This window comes from Nothobranchius furzeri, chromosome 17 (assembly GCF_043380555.1).
Source record: "Nothobranchius furzeri strain GRZ-AD chromosome 17, NfurGRZ-RIMD1, whole genome shotgun sequence".
Lineage (NCBI taxonomy): Eukaryota > Metazoa > Chordata > Actinopteri > Cyprinodontiformes > Nothobranchiidae > Nothobranchius > Nothobranchius furzeri.
This window is the reverse complement of record NC_091757.1, coordinates 42367377-42386633: the sequence shown is the minus strand read 5'-3', so window position 1 is coordinate 42386633 and position 19257 is coordinate 42367377. Positions and strand designations below refer to the sequence as shown.

The window sequence follows — 19257 nt, the reverse complement described above, 5'->3', positions numbered from 1 at the left end:
ATCCTTGATTAATATAATGAAAACAACCAGATGAAAAATGGAAACTGAGAGGTGAAAAACATCATGTGAGAACAAGTCAGGTTTGTCACAAAAATCATTTTTTTCCATGCTGTACAAACTACTATGAGTCCACTTCTCTATGAAAAGAACGCAGCACCACAGTGTACTTGGTGTATCTTTACTATCACTTGTCACACTCAAAAAGCCAGGACTGAGCAGTCCTTTCATTTTCAGGCCCCTGCTCTGTTGAATGCAACCACATCACCCACATGTTCAGTTCAATATGAAACACAGACAGGTGCAGGAGCTCATGCTGACTGATCAACACATGCTGTATAAACAAACAGCCCCAGAGAATGTGACATGCCATCTAGCGTGTCTTTAAGCCACAGGGCAGTCATGAGTGGCTGTTCTTGCTTATTGGCAGAGGTTGACCAATTAACGCCCCGGCACTAGGTCCAGATCACTGGCTCTCTGCGTAGCGGTAGAGTGTGAAATGTGTAATAAATCTAGGGCACGGCCCACAGCACATAAGGGTGGCACAAAGAGTTGGCACCAGGTTTCTCTCACTTAGGTGAAAGGCAAAGTAGGGTTCACAGGGTCCAATTAAATGTCCCAGTATCCGTTGCCCTTTTGTGAGGTTTTATGCAGAAAATGTGAAGATAGAATCTTTTTTATTTTTTTGCTGCTGCTTTTTCTTCATTTTGTATGAGTGAGGAGCCTTTCAGTGTACTCAAACAAGTGCCCTTATTATCAACTAGACAGCTGTGGAAGGTCAAAGGGTCACTGTGCCCTCTTGTCTTCAGATAAGAGATCCATTAGTTAAGGATTATCAACAGGTAGGTGCATGATAGTGAGTTCAAAAGGGTAAAGTGGAGGAAAAGGTCACTGAACAAGTAGAACATTTTTAATATTGACACTCAATGAAGAACTAGGATTTTTTCTTTTTTTTATTTCATTATTATATTTTGAACAAAGTAATTTTATGAAACGTTGAAATTATTTTAAAAACAGAAACAAAATTTAATCAAAACACTAAATAAATTAACAAATGACAAAAAAAATTATCCAATGGAAAACTATCAACATATAACATCAATAATGAACAAACAACATAAAAGTTCCCCATTGAGCCCTTTAGTTTGTGCAGAACTAGATTTATTTAAACAAAATCTGATAAGTTTGCATTGATTTTGTGTTCTGGTTTAAGTCTGTTTGTAATAAAAGGATTCAAGGAGATTGAACAGGGCTATAAAACACTATTTATTACAGTTGTTGACATTGTTCTGTTTGTGTTGACTTCTGAGGACTGACAAGGCAGCTGTTCACTCTCGACCTGCATCATAATTTTAACTTTAGGGCTGTTAAAGAACAAATGGATTATGATTTAATAAGGTGGACGGATTTGGCTACAAAACTAGGGGTCCTGGGATCTCACCACTAACACCTTTAAGCATCTTATTAATGACACTTTGTAATATGACTCTAGATATGAATTTGACAGCATGGCCAAAAGGACTGCAGGGAGTGTGAAGGTTGTCTCTAAAGCCAGCGACACCTCATTTGAACTTGGAAGTCTTGCAGAAGACTTTGACCTGAAGTCCCCACCTCTTCCTCCTCCTTTGACTTGAATAAGAATTGTGTCAAAATTACTTATGGAAGGGATGCAAATGAATGCTGGGGACTGTTGTGCACAAATCCCACCAAGGTCACGCATCCAGCTGTCAGAACGTGTTTAGGACTAATCGTTTATGTGCTTGTACCACTCAGTGTTTGTTGCCTCCCTTTTTGTCACATACCTTCTCCCACTCCCTTTGATTCACTGTCTTGCTTTTTTTTCACTTCACTACTTTTTTCCTCCAGTTTCTATTGCATCTTTCATTTGTTTCATCATTCAAGTCCTTACACATAGTCCTTTCAGCAAAGACCATGACCTTTGCGTAGTTTCATTACTCCTTTTTTCCATCCTAGTTAATGACTTGTGGGACTAGAACAAAGGAAGGTGTCACCTTGAAATCATCAACTTGTTACCGGCAAAATAAATAATGTTAAAACCTACTTTTTGTCCTTCATAAAGCATACACAAATAGCTTTAAAAGCATTGATTGAAGAAGAGATGTAAAACCCTTTTATTCAGACGTCTGTAATTTCCACGGCCATGGCCATTGCCTTCTCACTGGTCTTTTAAAGTGATGTAAAAAAAGTGGCAGGTTGTGGAGTTCAAGTCCTCCGAAATGTGAATCGAAACAGCTGCCCCTAATCACTAGCACAAGCTGGGCTTAAGGGCCTCTCAGTTTCACCCTCATCTGCCTAGAATTTTGAATTTCCTGAGCAGAGATCAAATGGCAGCCTGAGTCAGTGGGACCTTTGATATAGGGACACCCATCTCGCAAGGACCTTCTGCATCGGGATTTACGCTTGACAACACACTTGGTGTCACCTCCTCTCCCGGCGGACGCTCCGCAACCCCTGGAAACATTGGACTCCTTTGACGGCCCCTCCTTCTAGTAAGCCCCCCTCTGTTGTGCCCAGCAGTTATTTATTAAATTTGTTGTGCCCACCATGGTATGGTTTCAGTTGGCCACTTAGTTTTGGATTGCACCCTGGATTTTTCAATTATGTGGTTCATTTCACTTGCCTGTGTTCCTCTATCCCCCCCGGATCAAGGGCACAAAAGATCACATTTAATTATTTCAAAACAAGAGGTCTTAAGCGGCCCCCAAAGATCCATAACACCATACGTTCCTATCTATTGCTCTATCGCAGCTACCTTGAAAGAGCTGTACTTAGGCTGTTAGAAAAAGAAACTGAGAAATTCCTTCCTCTGCCTCCGAACATCTCATTACTCGTGTCAATAAGGAAATTTGTCTACCTAACAGGAGGGTAAATAAAAAGGGCAGAATGTGGGATTTCCAGAACCCTTTGCTTGTTCAGTTTCATGTGGAGTGCATTAGTGTCCTCCTTGATTGACAGCTGCTTCTGTGTACGGCCAGAAGGAGAGGCATGGAGATATTGGAGATGATTATTTCCAAAGTAATACATATGGGCTATTCATAGCAGGCATGAAGATGCTATCTGATGTGGATGTTAGGGGGGTGCAGCTCCTGAACTAAGTCTTTATGTGTCCAATTCTGTGACAACTTAAACAACGTATATAGAGAAATAGTTTACTGGATCAAACAGTTAGAATAGATTTGTTTAATGTGGCCAAGTCCCCTTTTTAATTCGTTTTGTTTGTTTGTTTTTCAAGCATTGAAATCTCTGTAACCCAGCATACAATTAGGAAAAGAATTGGACGATTGACCAGCTGGGCAGTTTACTCTATGTTACTTCATTGTTAATACAGCTTTTCATAATCTGTCTTTACTGGATAGTAAAACAACTGTGAAAGTATTTTAAAAAACTGGTAGAGAAGCAGTTGTCTTGAAATTTGGCATCATGACACACACACAGAACATGTATGAATCTTACCACCACAAATTTTAGCTCTGGTGGCATTTCACTTGAGGAACAGCAGTCTAGCCATGACCTTAAATAAAATATTTTCATTTGTGACAAAAAAATACCCAGATATGGCATGCAAAGACCAATGGGTTGGTAGTCAGCACATACTGAAGCCTAGAAAACTGGTAGTATTGATTGTTTAAAAGAAATTTGAAGGCAACAATATAGACTTGTGCTCTTGTTCCAGGAACTAGAAGCAAGGAAGAGGAGAAGTCAGCAGAAGACAGCAAGTTTTGAGTCTTACCTCCTGATATTTGGACAATTCGCCTCGGATTGAATAACAGCAACACAACTCTACCATTGACTTGCACCGTGGATGTTTTACCTCCACAAATAGAAGCGTGGAGGAGTTCTGCTGTGTGGTTAAGTTGCTAATGCTAACAGTTAGCTTCTAGTAGCTGAGACGCTCTCTGCTGTTTGCTGGATGCCAAACAAACAACAGCCTTTCCTGTTGCAAGTCAAGATGGGTGAGTCCTGGCTTTTCTAATCCTAGCTTTTCACCGGCTATTTTCTATCAGAAGGAGATAGGTGTAGTGCAAAAACACATAGTGACCCTTTACAATGAAAAATAAGATTTTATAAATGTTTTTTCAGTGTTCCACACCTTGAAGTGAAAAAACAAATTCCACAGATCACAATTTTAAATGTATATTGTAAGAGTATATTAGAGCCATGAAGACTTTTCAAGCATCTAAAGGTCATAATTTGGCTTCAGTTACTGGTTGGAGCATGCTAAAGAGATGGATATTTTCTTCTTTCTGTTATTTTTTAGATTAACTTGTTATAAAAATTTAATTGTGTATTTGGTTTAGTGTAGAGGACATAGGAAGTGTGTTTTTTACCCCTACAATTGCTTTATTTTAGAGAACAAATGGTTCCTTTTGTAAAACCGTTTGCAGTGTGTTTTTCTTCACTTTTTTTTTATTGCCCTGACCATTTGGTTGATGGGAGCCAAATGGAGCTTTGTACCACAGGAAAATTACCACCCACACCGTCTTGAGTATGTTTGTGATTTAGGAACTTGTTTTTTTAAGAGTCTCCCATCACTAAAATAATTTATTGCCAATGAACATTGGAGCCTTCACAATGAATCAGCTGGCTTTTTGTGTTCTCGCGATGCCCAAAAGGGGTTGGGTGAGTGAATGTGTTGTCTCTGTGTGTGTGTGTGTGTGTGTGTGTGTGTGTGTGTGTGTGTGTGTGTGTGTGTGTGTGTGTGTGTGTGTGTGTGCGTGTGTGCGTGTGCGTGTGCGTGTGCGTGTGTGTGTGTGTGTGTGTGTGTGTGTGTGTGTGTGTGTGTGTGTGTGTGTGTGTGTGTGTGTGTGTGTGTGTATAATGGTCAATTAAATTACCTTATGGCTGGATCCACAGGGGAGAGGAGAAAACTAGGACCCCACTGGACAATCAGAATATATTTCCTGCAGCAAACTTGTTTTGTCTTCTCAGTGTGTGGCAAAAGAAATACCACAAAAAACTGGGGAGCCATGCTGTTTTGCTAGCAAAGCAAAAAATAAATAAAGAAAACACAGATTTTTCTTAAATGTGTCAATTTCATAAATCAAAGAAATAAAGAGAAATGGCTGTGAGGCGAAATGTCTTGGAGGGCAGGGAGGCTGAACTTTGTTTCTCACCCTGGAGTGTGGAACCCATCCTGACCTCCAGATTAGGGTTCAAACTGTCAATTACAGGTCACTGGTAGGAGTTGAGGGTAAAAGGTGGAAGGCTGTGAGCCCAGAGGAGTGGGATGGTGAAGCTCATCCATGTGTGATGACTACATGGGATGAAGCCACTGATCACTAATTATTCCAAGAACAAATGTCCTACAGGTTACCCAGGGACAATTTTACCTTACCTCATTTCACTTCTTCGTCCTTGCATCAAAATTTCTGTACCGACCACATTGCCTTCTTGCCTGCACTCCTTCTGTATGCTTATTTTTTTCTCTCCATCCTTCTCACCCTTTTATCTGTTATCATTCTATCTTTCATTCCATCCATCTGTCTCTGCTGTCTTAGCCACCCGGCTGGCTATCTATCCTTCTAATGAGCTCCATGGATGCCTCTAAAGAGTTGTCAAACACTCCTCACACAGCCATCACTTTTACTGGGCTCAAGCTATAAGGCATAAACAGCAATACCCCCATGGCAACCTGCTGGAGGTGTGAGCACAGGAGTAAGTGTTGCTTTAATAGACCTAGCAGAGAAATGCATCTTAGCAGATTAAAGGTGAGTCACAGGTTGGACGGATGGACTTCTTGCATTTCTGGAGTGCATCGTTTCCTGTAAAGCAACTTGGTTCAACAAGTTTTTCTTCTATTAGTCAATGGTATACATTTATTCAATTAAATGTGAAAAGAGAAGTTCGATTTAGACAATATGCTATTCAGGTACAGTTATTTCTAACGCCATACACTGACTTGTCTCTTTCTCAGGTCCTTTTAGTTGTGTTGTTTAAAAATAACAGAACTCTGAGACTGAACATCGAAGGACAAATGCTGAGAGATGTTAAAAATCATAAATCATCTGAGTTCCAGCACCGCCGTCATATTAACTCAGAGCAGTGGGTGAGAAACTACAGAGCTTTTCTGTGTGATGTCACCTCCTCCTAATCCTTGTTCCTCATGAGGCCAACGCATGAACATCACTCACAGAGTCTGCACAGACCAAGCACCCAGTTCATCAGAAACACCTTCTATGGCCCCGAACCTGACCCACTCTCTCCTGAGGTCAACACAACACGCCGCAGGGCTAAAACACTGGATGAGAAATGGACTGCAGACAGTGGATTTTGTATGTGTGTGTGCATGTGCGTGCATGTGTGTGTGTGTGTGTGTGTGTGTGTGCTTGTGTGTGGTTTCTTGCTCAGCTGCATTTACAATACACATTTCCTTGTGTATAATGTATATGACTAGCATTTCAGAGGGGGCCTGTCAGAGGTTACGCAAACACAGAAGAGTGTTATTTAAACTTCCCGGAAATTATAGCGGTTTCTGTCAGATTTTCCCACTCCAGCCTGATCTGCCTCGGTCTTGCTCCAGTCTTAACCTATTTCCAGCCCACACAGAACCAGTGCTGCACAGAAAAGCAGAACTGTGCTAATACGGCTGTCAGTGACAACCCCAGTGGCTAAACTCTGTCAGTCTACACCTCTGAGTCCACCTCCACAGATGGTCCAGCAGTACTTAAAAATTCACCCCAAGGGTTTTACTGCTCTGTTGTATGGAGGACTGTCACAGCACAGGGAGCATGTGGTTTAGATATGGGAACAGCATCTTCCAAGAGCTCTCATGGTTTGGCACAATGAGATGTCTCCACCCCCAGTGAAAGACAAGACGTGTGGACATGCCCTCTTTTATGGCAGGACACAGCCTACCGGCTGAGGAGGATGAGGATGCTGATACATAGCACAAGTGAACGCTGTCGTTTTTAAGCCTTCTTTTAAGTTGGAGCTTTGATTTGCTCATGCATTCTGGCTCTGTGTCACATTTAATGCTAATGTGGAATCAGTTTCCCTGTCAGGCAAGCAGCCAGTAAAAGAATTGTAATTTACTGTCCTGCAACTTCAGAAAAACAAAATAACATACAACTGCCATTTCTTCTAAATCAGGGAAAAGGCAGATCAAAAACCCTCCCTTTAAAAATTACATTGAGAGTGGGTGTAGTAAATACCTCAGGGATGACACACTTCTGAACACATACAGTCTTTTTTTGCTTTGTTTAATACTGACGACTTAAACTTAACAACAGTTGAAAGCTACTACTCCCTGAGGTCAAAGCACATAATCACATGTCGTGTTTATGTGTTAGCGTTTGTCATGTTGTATACTGGTGAAGTAAGTGATGAACTTGCTGATGGCATCTGGACAGATGCCAGTGTGAGTCATAAACATGCAGAGGATTGAATTTAGGGGTGAGGGGGCGACGAGAAGCGAACTATGGGTGCACTATTGAGCGTGTTCGTCCTTGCAGGTCTTCTGCTCAAATTCCACTAATATGAATTTAATCAGGCATAATCTGCTTATCAACCTCCTGGGGCACGATCTGAAGTGCTTAGCATTACACCGCAACCTAATATATCAGTCACTGAAAAATATAAGGTGGGCTTTGGATGCACTGGTTTCATTTTGAAGTTTTGTGTCTGTTACTTGTGACCAGTTGCAGGATTACAGGATTATGACTTTTTGGGACATCCAGATGCCTCCATTCTTTGCGGCATAGTTTCATCCAGAAGCATCCTTTAGAGGTTCTGGTCCATATTGACATGAAAGCATCACACACTTACAGCCATAATGAGGATCTCCTGTTCCACCTCATCCCAAAGGTTTTGGACTGGATTCAATGTGTTGAGCCAAGCCGGTGTCAACGATCATGTTGGGGAAAGCTAACAAGTAAAAATGGGTTTTCAAGTAAGACTTAAATAACCTAAAGTGATGGAGCCTGCTTTACAGCCAGAGGGAGCTCATTCCAGAAGGTTGGGTTGGGGTTAGGGTTGGTCCTACCTCAATCTCAGTTTAAAGCAACTCCTGCCCAGCAGAGTGAAGGGCCAGAGCGGGGACAGGCCTGTGTCATAATGCAGCCAAATATGGCAGAGCACTGCTCTGTAGAGCCCTAGACACATAAAGAAGAATCAAAAATCTTGCTTGATAATACACCGGGAGCCAGTGCCGAAAAGTTAGCACACGGGTAGTGTGATCCCACCTTCAAGGCCATCAGAAATCTGGCAGCAGAGTATTGAACAAGCTCAAACCAAATCCGAGATCATATCTGGAGTCAGAAAAGGGTAGAATGCCTTCCCCAGGTCAGGGATGAAGTCCTGCCTCAAGTGGAGAAGTTTAAGTGTCTTATTCACGAGTGGGACAAAAATGGAGCAGGAGATCGATAGATGGATTGGTGCTGCATCTGCAGTAATGCAGGCATTGTACTGGTTTTTTTTGTGTTGAAGAGAGAGCTGAGCCAGAATGCAAAGCTCTCAATTTACTGGTTGATCTACATTCCAACCGTCACCTCACGAGCTTTGGGTAGTGACCGAAAGAATGAGATCGCAGATACAAACGGCCAAAATGAGTTTTCTGTGCAGGGTGTCTCAGGGCCCTCCCTTAGAGATAGGGTGAGAATCTCAGTCATCCGAGAGGGGCTCAGAGTAGATATGCTGCTCCTTCATATTGAAAGGAGCCAGTTGATGTGGCTCGAGCATCTGGTTGGGATGCCGCCTGGACGTCTCCCAGGTGAGCTTTTCCAGACACATCCAACAGAGAGGAGACCCAAGGGAAGACCCAGGACATGCTGGAGAGACTCTCATCTGGCCTGGTAACACCTTGGGGTTCCCCCAAAGGAGATGGACAAAGTGGCTGGGGAGAGGGAGGTCTGGGCCTCGCTGCCTAGGCTGCTGCCCCTTGACCTGATCCTGCATAAATGGATGAAAATGGATGGACGGATGGATTCCCAATTCTGATGCTCACTTTGAACTTCAGGAAGTCACATTAACCATGTCACAAGGCTTAAATGGATTGAGTTGCTGCAAGGAAATTGGCTTAGTAGAGAATATTAAATAGTAAGTATAGTAAATTGGCCAGCTTGACCTAGCCAGTGAGCATTAAAAGATACCTGCAATAATAAAATAAAAATAAATAAATTCAACTGACAGAAATTATAAACATTTAAAAATGTAAAAGAATATCAGACTACCAAGGCTGGTTCTGCGGTTTATAAAAAGATAAAACAGATTTGTTGACGAATGCCATCCAAACAAAGCATGTATGAGTGCAGTGTCGTTTCCGTAATAAAAGGGATGGCTGATCCATTTCACCTTAAAGCACCTGAAACTGCGGGATGAAGTAAACGTGACACTTGATGAGTTCACGGTCCATGTCAGAGCACTTGTCACTTGTGTCACCTCCCAGTCACAGATCATCAGATTAATACCGATGCTTCACGTGGACTATTCTCAATCTTATTTGATTCGTCAGCTCAGTGAGGGTTGCTGCTGAGGTGAAGATGTCCTGACCTCCTTGGTGTTTGATTCATTTACACACGACAAAACAGGATTTGTTGTGGTTTCTGCCACCTTTTTGTGTGCTTCTTTTCCCTTTTATTTTCTCTTTTGTAACCCTGCAACACACTCAGTTTTTGCTGTTGCGTCACTGTGCACCAGCGTGTCCTCTGCCAATTTATTTCTTGCTCCCACTGACCTTTCATCCTCCTCAGGCATCTCCTCTCTGCGGATGGGCCTTTGCATGGAGGTACTCCTCATGTTCAATGTGATCGATACAAAGGGCAGGAACCTTGCACAAAGTCTCCTGCTGACTAGATGGGAAGGATTAAAGGCTAGTGACGCTGTATGTATCTGTTTGTGGTTCTGTTCACACACATCTTGCATGTATAAAACCAACATGTAATCATCTGTCCTTCACACACTTGAGCATTGTAATTTGGGCTGATTGAACACTTTAAGATCCTGACATACCCTAACAGGTGTGCTGGCATATTTGTGTTCAGTTTGCACCTTCTTGTTTTAGCCTTTGTTGTTTACTGGTTGCACCTATTTTATAGTATATATTTTATTTTATATTTTGCATTGTTTGCTTGTTTTACCTGCTTTTGCAGCAACACTGTGCAGTGTTTTTGCACTAATTTAATGCGTTTTCATTTTTTACCATTTTTTGCTATGTCATTATGTTGCAACTATTTGCGCTGCATGGCAGCTCAGGAGGAGCACCCTCACTGTCGTTGTAACTTTGGGTACAATGAGAATAAAAGACCATTCTGTTCTATTCTAATGGGAAAATAGAGGAATTTACAAAGTTGCGAAGTGCAAGCAAACCTTTTGCCGTTTACAGATGTGTACTGTCCGTTTGGTCCAGCGTTAAAAGAAATGAGTCACTATCCAAAACAGATGCATGTTCTTTGGACATTGCCTGCCTCTGACTGAAGTATGGCTCAGGAGGGTAATGTGCTCAACAAAGGGATAACAGGTGCAGGTGATTGATCAATCTAAGGTCAAAGGCCATGAGCAATTTTTGGTGGCCTCTTGTCCAGGACAGCCATGACAAAACCACTCACAGTCTGTTCAGCCATGCAAAATAAATGATAATATTCTGATTCTTAATAAACTAATTTCTAAGATGATTTTTTCATACAGATTTTTTTTCTGAAACATCAGGCAGCCTAATTGTCTGTTTACAGTTTGATTCTTGGCTGTTTTATGCAAGACATAACCTGGCACTCTGCTGTCGCTGGAGCTAACCAACAATATCTAAATCTGTTTTTCATCTGAAAATCAATGAATTGTAAATGGTGATTCTTTTATAGATGTGTTTCATTCAATCATTCATTTGTCCATTTATTCATTCATTCCACTTTAATTTGTCCGGTGAGGAAAAGATGATTAGGATATCGACAAGTTTTTGACGTAACACAAACTAGGTCTTAAAAACATTTGCTCATATCAGTTGCAAGGTCCTACTTTCAAATCAAATCACATCAAATCAAATCAAACTTTATTGATATAGCACTTTTCATGCATAGGATGCAACACAAAGTGCTTAACAGATTAAAATGACCCATATAACCCACATTCCCTCCCTTTCCCACTCCCCTCCCTTTCCCACACTTAAAACAATTGTGACAGTTTCACCCCCAATCCACAAACCATTCCCAGGCACACACACACACACACACACACACACACACACACACACACACACACACACACACACACGTCCACATAACACATTAAAAGACCACAGTAAACGCTAGGCCGAGCTCAGATTGGACAGGTAATGAAAGACACGCCATCAAGGGAACCATCTGCCTCGACAGCAGCAGATCGACGGCAGCAGCCAAGACACCAATCCAGGGTGCCCTGGAAGGGAGGGTGGCAACCCCCACCACTACCTGGGCACTACCCTAGGAGCGCCCCAGCCGCCACCACCAACCACCAGTCCCGAGGCAGAGAGCTCCACAGAGGAAACACTGGAAGGATTAAAATACGTAACATGTAAAATAACAAGAGCTACTATGGAAAATATCTAAAATGTATGATGTAAAATATCCAGTAAAATGTAAATATACAAATAATACAACATAAATGTGTAACACAACAGTAATTAAAAATATATAAATAAGTAAAACAAGCAATACAATGAATAGTCATCAGTTCAAAGCTAAACTAAAAAGGTGGGTCTTGAGCCTGATCTTAAAAACATGAACGTTCTCTGCGACCCTGAGATCCTCCGGCAGCCCATTCCAGAGGCGAGAGTCATAATAACTAAAAGACGCCTCACCGTCAGTGTGTGTCCTGACTTTAGGAATGACAAGGAGACGGCTGCCAGAGGAGCGCAGAGACCGCGAGGGTTCCTATGGTACACGCAGTTGTGAGAGATAAGACGGGCCAATACCATTAAGACACTTAAAAACCATTAAAAGTATCTTTGGCTTTTACTTCCATAAATGTGTAAAACTGACAATAAATTAGGTATTTTTGTATATATTTTTTTCTCTCCACAGATCCCACTGAAATATAATGACTAGATGCCCTCTGCCTGGTCCTTCTAGTTGTCACTGAAAGGGGGTCCGGTCCTTTCTACTGTGCTTATCACAGGTCAAACTGCTGTAAGGACACACACACACACACACACACACACACACACACACACACACACACACACACACACACACACACCAGCGTATGCAGTTGCAGAAGCTGGTTATTCTTTGCATAACTCCTCTGTGCTGCACAGATCTTGCCACGGGAGGTCCAGTTTGTCACCATATGCATTTACAGATAAAGCACAAACACACTGAAACACTTACATATGTGACTATTGTTTCCCTCTCTCAACTGAAATACACACACACACACACACACACACACACACACACACACACACACACACACACACATGCACATTTCCCCTTTTGCTTGCCCTCTATAACCCAACAAACACACTCCCAACTCCCACCTCTCTTGTCACCTCCCATCTCCCAGACCAAGGTCAGCTGTCCAGGCCTGCAGCCCTTGATGTAGAGGTTTTGACCCAACATGGCCACCTCTGACTCTCCAGAGAGATTAGCAGCAAGGCGGGGACAGAGAAGCTGAGCTCCATGTGGCTTCATGTTATCCCAGCCACTCTCCCTCCTCATCCTGTCTCACACAACTCCTCACATCTATAGACCAGGGACCAGGAAGAGCTGCAAATTGAAACTGTCTGGCAGGCAGATCTGTGAAGACTCATGGGGGATGTTTGTAAGAGAACGCTAAGTGTAAGTGTCCATGTTGTGTCACTCAGCCGACATACAAGAGTTTAGTGGAAGATAAGTGGATTTTATTCTGCTTGTGGCTTCTGTAGTTTTTTTCTTCTTTTTAAAACTTTTATAGGATAAATCTAAATACAAGCATTCATCTTTTAGCATGCCAGTGCAACTCTTTACCAAAGAAGACGTTGCTGTTTTTCTCCTGAGGATCTTAAATGCTTCCATGTTGTATTTGTTTTCTTGTTGACCTTCTCATTCCTTTGCAGATTTCTCCTCCCTCTGTGCTCTGTTGGACAGGTCTGAGGCGTGGCTGCTGTGGAAGTCAAAAGGTTAAACAAAGTGCTGTGCCTGTCAGGCTGAGTGAAACCAACTGGCGCAGGGCTATCAGAATATAATGAAGGCTAATAGGTACATAATGGCTAACAGTGGGGCTGCACTTGTTGGCAGATGCATCATGGGGGACGGAGAGCAGACACTGTGACTGAACATTCCCACCGCTGTCCTCGCTGCTTTAGACTTATCAGTCAAGCCACAGAGAGGGGATTGTAACCTTCTGTTTGTTCTGAGATTATTCACAATGCAAAATTATTTTATGAAATACACCCAAAGTGTTCATCAGCTGCAATGAAACAAGAGTAGAACACCAGTGGGAACCAGCAAACTATAATATCAGGAGAGGAAAAACATCTACAGTCTTAATCTGCACATTTAAAACCACAGTGGAGTTATTGTACTTTTTTTTTATTAAACTTTGATTCAACCACTTGTTGACTGCACATTTATCCATGAATAAAAAGCTCCCAGCATCTGTGGCATTTTGACCTCCTCAGTGAAGAGTTAACATGCTCCAAATTGATGCAATTGAGCAGAAAAGGTCACAGGATCACATGTTAACGAATGTACACAGTACTGGTTCTTAGAGCTCTGCTAAGTATCTTGCCAACACTTCCCCTCTGACAGCGCTCCCCTTGCCCTGTACTCCTCACCAAAGCCCTCCTCTGTAAATAAAGCCTGCTTTTGTTGAGGTCCGTTGCATCAGAACCATCATCTCCAGAGGGTGAGAGAGATAGAGGAGCGATGTAGGGGTGAGTGGAGAGCCTAAGAAGGAGAGAGAGAGAGAGAGAGAGAGAGAGAGAGAGAGAGAGAGAGAGAGAGAGAGAGAGAGAGAGAGAGAGAGAGAGAGAGAGAGAGAGAGAGAGAGAGAGAAAGTGTTTAGGTGGGGGTGAAGGACAAGGGAACTGACAGAGATCTGGGTAATTGCAGCACAATGGAGATTGTGTTTGATCTCTGAGGTGTCCAGACCTATTTAGAGGGGGTGAATGTGCCAGGGAGAGGAATGTTGTAGCGCTGAAAGGCTGAGTTTATCAAGAGTTCAGCAAGTGAGAAGAGGGGAGGAGACAAAGAGTGTGTGTGCGTGTGTGTGCGTGTGTGTGTGTGTGTGTGTGTGTGTGTGTGTGTGTGTGTGTGTGTGTGTGTGTGTGTGGAGGGGTGGGGGGGTGTATCAGACAGACAGAAGAGAGATGGACTTAGAGGTTAACTAGGCTTCTTTGTCATTATTGGCTAATTATGTCTTTAAAAGCCTCTTAGAACCTCAACTTACATCCTGTTACATTCTGTCATCTCTCTCTCTCTCTCTCTCTCTCTCTCTCTCTCTCTCTCTCTCTCTCTCTCTCTCTCTCTCTCCCTCTCTGCATTTGAACTGAAGGGAGAGAGGCCAGTCTGGTCTGTGGTGCAGTGCAGCAGCCATAGCAGCAGCCTCCTGATAGCAGGGCTAAACTGCTGGAGAGCAGAGAGTGCCCGCTCAGAGCAGAAGGCTCTTTGAACTCTGTCTGTACTCTCTGCTGCAGAGCTTGAACTGGGTTAATCGCTATTAATATTTAACATGCTGCCAAAGTTCCAGCCCAGAAACTGTATCAAAGCCAAGTGCTCTATCCAGCAGAGGTTTTTTTACTCTGTTCTTCTGTTGCAAGCTGGCTGGTATAAACACACTAAAGCTGCCGACATGAAACTTGATATGGTTATTTAATTCTTTCAGAATAAAGGTAAGGATTCTTTCCAAGAACAATGTTTTTCCTATTAAGCTTGTTTGCCTATTGCTAGATTTCTGTTCTTTAGGGATCTGAATCGGGGGTGCTTCTCTGACAGTTTCTGGTTTATAATATGTATAACTGCAAAAATCTTTTAGGATTTTTGCCACAGGCATGTGACAAATACAGTGTAGTTGTGCATACTAAAAAAACATCAGTGACAAAGACAAAAAAAGGTGATAAAGAAGTTTACTTTGTAATCAGGAGTATTGGGATGATGGGGTCAGTTATGAAACAACCACAGGTCACCATGGGACTTCTTTTCTGTAACCGCCGCTCATCTCTCTGTTTGTACTGTCAGCTCAACATTCTGAATTATTTCATCAGAGTTCAAGCCTCTATTGCCTCTGCCACTGCAGTCTTTTTCAGTCTCTTCCCTCCTCTTTACATCTATCCCTGTACCCCTCTCTGTCTGTCTCTCTTTCCATATCTCTCCCCTCTTCCTCTCTGCTTCCAGCACCAGGACCTCAAACAGCATGGTTAAATACCCAGGCCAATGTGTCGCTCTTCAAAGAGACTCAGGTAGTAGATGTGCTGGCAATAGGCCAGGATCAAAATGAAGAGTTATTGTAGAGCACCGTGGCTGCCTCCACTTGGACCTCGGTTGAACTGTATTAAGGGGCCCCAGCTGAGCAAAAACCTTGCTGCGAGGCAGCTGAAATATGGGCCCTAGGTCCCTCTTCACCCCTTCTGAAAAACCCACTAATTCTATGTAGGGACCCATTTTTATTTCACTTCATAAATCAGGCTAGCAGAATGCGAAAGGCTGTTCTGCGTTGAGTAGCTTAGATGTTAGCTTCAGCTGTAAAATTCCTCTTCTTGATGCTTCTGCTCTCTTTGCTTCACCACAGCAAAAACATCAGAACACATCAGCTTCTGCAAACGGTCAGAATTAGCTGTGATTGCTTTAGGTTTGGAAAGTGAGTGGCTGTTTGTTGCTACAAGTCCTGCTTGATAAAATATTAAAACGAAGCTGAAGGGGGAGCTTTGTAGGAGACAGAAAGCTGGAAGCAATTTGTGTAGCTACCAAATTAAAGTTATTCAGCACCAAGGGTAATTTAATTACCATTCTTTAAATGTTTGAATGACTTTGACCTTTGGAGTACTCTGGGGTCATGCAGGTGTATTTATTTAAGCTAATTCTGAATCAGTAACATGAAACAAACTCCCAAATCAGACAGACGTCCTCCCCGAATATCTGGTTACGAAGTACAGAGTCTTTTTGTCTTTGAATTAAATTAATATCTGTCCACAATCTCGCTGGGTCTGTCGTTTCAAAACCTTGAAATCTCTCTTATACACAGTTTACCCCGCTGATGAAGAAGGAGAAGGGAATGACAACAAAATAAGAAGAATGATAAGGACATGAGCAACAAAAATAAATTAAAAAAAAAGAAAAGAGCTGACAGCATTTCCCAAGATGCACCTCTCCCAGCATTGCTCATGAATGGAAACAGGTGTGTTTGATTGTGCGGTGGGTCTTGAAGAATCGGGACTATGTGGCATGTCTACAGCCTAGGTGATTTGGGTCAATGGAGCACATCTGGTACTAGTCACAACAGAGTGAACACGTCCACGGCCATCAGACACCCCACCAGGCAAGTCGAGAGAGAGAGAAGCAAGGGTAAAGAAACATCTGGGTTTCCTTTCTCTCTCACGTACACACACATGCCTATGGGGATTGTGTGCCTTTTTTGGGGGTAGCTTGGATTCTTCCAGGTGCAAGTGGGCTCGGAGAGAAAAGAACAGGCATGGACGCACATGTGTGCCTGTGGGTGGTGGTGGGGTGCATTTTTGACTGACAGCACTGAAGCAAAAGGTTCCCCATGCTGGGTGTCCAACCCTCTCGTCTCCCATTTTAGGTTCATCCCTTACTCTCCTTGTAATTTATCATCTTTAAAACATTTGTCTTTAACACTAGAATGTCCTGAGTTGGGAAAAGTTGCCTTTAAAGACGTATTCCCATTGACAGAAAGAACACATGAGCTCTCTGGACAGATTTTCACACACATTCATAATAGCAGAAACAAGATTTAGGTCTAAATTTTTGGCAGAACCCCAAAACTAAAGAGGACTTGTTACATAAAAATTATGATGGGGTGACTTCTGATGGTGGGATTTGCTTTAAGCTCTGAGCTTCTGTTCTTTGCTGTCTTTCTAACCCATTTAGCTAACTTCACTCACACATCCAAGGCAACAACAATGGACTGGATTGGCTCTTCACACAAAGGAAGGCGGGCCATCATCTGGACAAGCATGACAAAGAGCGAGCAAAATTGATTTTCAGTGTATAGGTCCATGAGCTATATATATGTGCATAGAAGTGTGTGTGTGTGTGTGTGTGTGTGTGTGTGCGTGCGTGTGTGTGTGTGTGTGTGTGTGTGTGTGTGTGTGTGTGTGTGTGTGTGTGTGTGTGTGTGTGTGTGTGTGTGTGTGTGTGTGTGTGTGTGTGTGTGTGTGTGTGTATGCTCTGTCTACTCAATCCCCAGTGAGTCGTGGAGTATGGCTGCTTATACTGAGCCAGGATCCTCTGGAGTTTTCTTCCTGTTAAAAGGGAGTTTTCCTCTCCACTGTTGCTAAATGCTTGCTTAGTATGAGGATTGCTATAAAGGCACTGACACTAGTCAGTGACTTGATGCAATTTGCTGGGTTCCTTATATAGGAAACATTTATTTCTGATGGGCTTAATGAACTGACCTGGATTGGAATGTTTATTATGTGAAGTGCCTTGAGATAACTCTTGTCATGATTTGGCACTACATAAATAAAATTGAATTGAATTGAATTCAAACGTGTGCTCTTCTAGATGTGAGGCAAAAGTGCTACCAGCTGAGCCACCATGCCGTGCTGTTTTAAAGCTATATTTTCATATCTGTTCTTTTCAAGTGTGATCCAGTTGTGTACAAGTTGATGGTCTGTGTAGAGGTACACTGTGTGTAGAGAACCACACTTACATTGCTCATTGTCTCTGTAACCCAGAAAAAAAAAGCCTACGGTGTAGACACAGTCACTGAGCTACGATCCCAAATAATCTTCCATTCAAGTCAGTCAGATTTGTGTCAAAACGCCTATACATGTCTGTTTGGACTTTTGGTCTCTTCCATTCCATCAAATGAAACACACTGACTGATATTAAAATAAACAAATTTTAAAATGGAGAACTTATCACTATGTTTGTACAAGACACCATAGCTCATGTTAACAGCACAATGGTGTTCTGAGGTTTTCAGTACAGTCAGATCACAGGACTCTCCCTCTATAACAGAGGTCTCATTCACAAACCCTACAGATATGTGTTTAAGAACAAAGGAACATGATTTGATTCCTCTGGAATGCTTCTAGCTTTTACATTTTCTCCTTTAAAAGTCAAGCAATCATTTTGTTTGTGGAGACTTTTTCATATTTCTCTGACTTGTTAAACATACACTTGGTTATTTTTCCCATCATTTGACCTCAGAATCAGGAATTAGAAACATATTTGTTGGCCAAGTGTGTCAAAAACACAAATTTTGTCTCTTGCTGTTGGCAGCTGTCAAACAGAACAGTTTTAAACAAAAATTACACAATTTGTACTTTAGCAAGACAGGCAGAGTGTCTAATTAGTTAAGTAGCATATCGGGTTTTCTTCTATTATCCTTGTTAGTTGCAATAATACGTGTGATAACAAAGCACATGTCTCAAACCAAGACTCCTTTAGCAGATCATGTTGCTCTCCCTTTTTAGGTTCCATCAGTAAGGACCTTAAAGTCTTCACAGGTAAAACAGGGCAGCTGGGTAAGATATGCTGCATATGACCACTCTGCTGTGATCTGTTGGGGTGTAGGGAGCTCTGACGGAGACAGGAAGAGACTGAACAAGCTAGTTCACAAAGCTAGCTCGGTTCTGAGCTGCCCACTAGATTCAGTTGAGGAGATGTGTGAATGGAGGATGCTGGGGAAGATGAACACCATCTTAAAAAAAAAAACATCCCACCACTGCATTCCACTGTGGAGACCATGGACAGCTCCTTCAAAGGCAGACTGAGACATCCCAGATGTAAAACAGAATGCTACTGTAGGTCTTTCCTCCCCTCTGCAGTAAGAGTGTATAACTCATCAGTTTAAGCTGTACTGGTCTTATCATGTTACACAATAACACCAATGCAATAGTGAGTAACAAGTGAATTTCCCCACTGGGAAATTGGGATCAATAAAGTCTATTCTATTCTATTCTATTCTATTCTATTCTATTCTATTCTATTCTATTCTAATGGGCAGCTGTGTTGAGGGTTGTCTCCTGAAGTCTACTTTCATCTCCACATTGTGTGTGTTCAGCCCTAGTTTAATCTGTCTTCACCAGAGCACCAGCCAGTCAATATGCAAATTCCCCATCGCCTTGGATGTGATTGATGATGGTGATGTCTTCTGCAAACTTCAGGA

The 19257-nt window shown here is 42.3% G+C and overlaps 2 long non-coding RNA genes across 2 annotated transcripts in view; both read left to right on the top strand.

Moving 5' to 3' along the window:
* LOC129152978 (uncharacterized) overlaps window positions 1-14242 on the top strand; it is a 34139-nt gene extending 19897 nt beyond the window's left edge. The window contains exons 3-6 of the long non-coding RNA XR_008559212.2: window positions 3692-3971; window positions 12006-12110; window positions 12487-12761; window positions 13019-14242. This is a non-coding gene — a long non-coding RNA (uncharacterized lncRNA). The remainder of the gene's footprint in view (window positions 1-3691; window positions 3972-12005; window positions 12111-12486; window positions 12762-13018) is intronic.
* A 220-nt stretch (window positions 14243-14462) lies between these two features.
* On the top strand, window positions 14463-17306 carry LOC107393840 (uncharacterized). Its single transcript, XR_001573949.3, has 2 exons — window positions 14463-14794; window positions 16144-17306. It is a non-coding gene; the product is annotated as an uncharacterized lncRNA (long non-coding RNA).
* Window positions 17307-19257: the final 1951 nt, after the last annotated feature.